This window comes from Austrofundulus limnaeus, unplaced genomic scaffold (genome assembly GCF_001266775.1).
Source record: "Austrofundulus limnaeus strain Quisiro unplaced genomic scaffold, Austrofundulus_limnaeus-1.0 Scaffold3835, whole genome shotgun sequence".
Classification (NCBI taxonomy): domain Eukaryota; kingdom Metazoa; phylum Chordata; class Actinopteri; order Cyprinodontiformes; family Rivulidae; genus Austrofundulus; species Austrofundulus limnaeus.
The window spans coordinates 3,018-4,092 of record NW_013956237.1 but is presented as its reverse complement, the minus strand read 5'-3'; the positions used below and the strand labels follow the sequence as shown (position 1 = coordinate 4,092).

The following is a 1,075-nucleotide window of genomic DNA, read 5'->3' as shown; positions in this document are numbered from 1 at the left end:
GATTTGTTGGGTCCAGTTTGTAGGGTCCAGTTTGTAGGGTCAGATTTATTGGGTCCAGTTTGTAGGGTCCAGTTTGTAGGGTCAGATTTATTGGGTCCAGTTTGTAGGGTCCAGTTTGTAGGGTCAGATTTGTTGGGTCCAGTTTGTAGGGTCAGATTTATTGGGTCCAGTTTGTAGGGTCAGATTTATTGGGTCCAGTTTGTAGGGTCAGGTTTATTGGGTCCAATTTGTAGGGTCAGGTTTATTGGGTCCAGTTTGTAGGGTCAGGTTTATTGGGTCCAGTTTGTAGGGTCAGATTTATTGGGTCCAGTTTGTAGGGTCCAGTTTGTAGGGTCAGGTTTATTGGGTCCAGTTTGTTGGGTCAGGTTTATTGGGTCCAGTTAGTAGGGTCCAGTTTGTAGGGTCAGGTTTATTGGGTCCAGTTTGTAGGGTCAGGTTTATTGGGTTCAGTTTGTAGGGTTGGATCTGTAGGGTCCAGTTTGTAGGGTCAGATTTATTGGGTTCAGTTTGTAGGGTCAGGTTTATTGGGTTCAGTTTGTAGGGTCCAGTTTGTAGGGTCAGGTTTATTGGGTCCAGTTTGTAGGGTCAGGTATATTGGGTTCAGTTTGTAGGGTCAGGTTTATTGGGTTCAGTTTGTAGGGTCGGATCTGTAGGGTCCAGTTTGTAGGGTCAGGTTTATTGGGTTCAGTTTAATGGGTTCAGTTTGTAGGGTCAGGTTTATTGGGTCCAGCTTGTAGGGTCAGGTTTATTGGGTCCAGTTTGTAGGGTCAGGTTTATTGGGTTCAGTTTGTAGGGTCGGATCTGTAGGGTTCAGTTTGTAGGGTCAGGTTTATTGGGTCCAGTTTGTAGGGTCAGGTTTATTGGGTTCAGTTTGTAGGGTTCAGTTTGTAGGGTCCAGTTTGTAGGGTCAGGTTTATTGGGTCCAGTTTGTAGGGTCAGGTTTATTGGGTTCAGTTTGTAGGGTTCAGTTTGTAGGGTCCAGTTTGTAGGGTCAGGTTTATTGGGTCCAGTTTGTAGGGTCCAGTTTGTAGGGTCAGGTTTATTGGGTCCAGTTTGTAGGGTCCAGTTTGTAGGG

General features: G+C 45.7%; 1 long non-coding RNA gene across 12 annotated transcripts in view; it reads left to right on the top strand.

Annotated features, from left to right (window-relative positions):
- Positions 1 to 58: 58 nt before the first annotated feature.
- Positions 59 to 1,075, top strand: part of LOC106512005 (uncharacterized) — a 2,784-nt gene continuing 1,767 nt past the window's right edge. For 2 of the 12 annotated variants that reach the window (XR_001309597.1, XR_001309594.1), the window contains exons 1-3: positions 59 to 771; positions 828 to 855; positions 996 to 1,065. This is a non-coding gene — a long non-coding RNA (uncharacterized LOC106512005). Of the gene's footprint in view, positions 786 to 827; positions 856 to 995; positions 1,066 to 1,075 lie in introns of all 12 variants that reach the window. The other 10 variants (XR_001309603.1, XR_001309599.1, XR_001309598.1 and 7 more) reach the window with 10 other exon arrangements.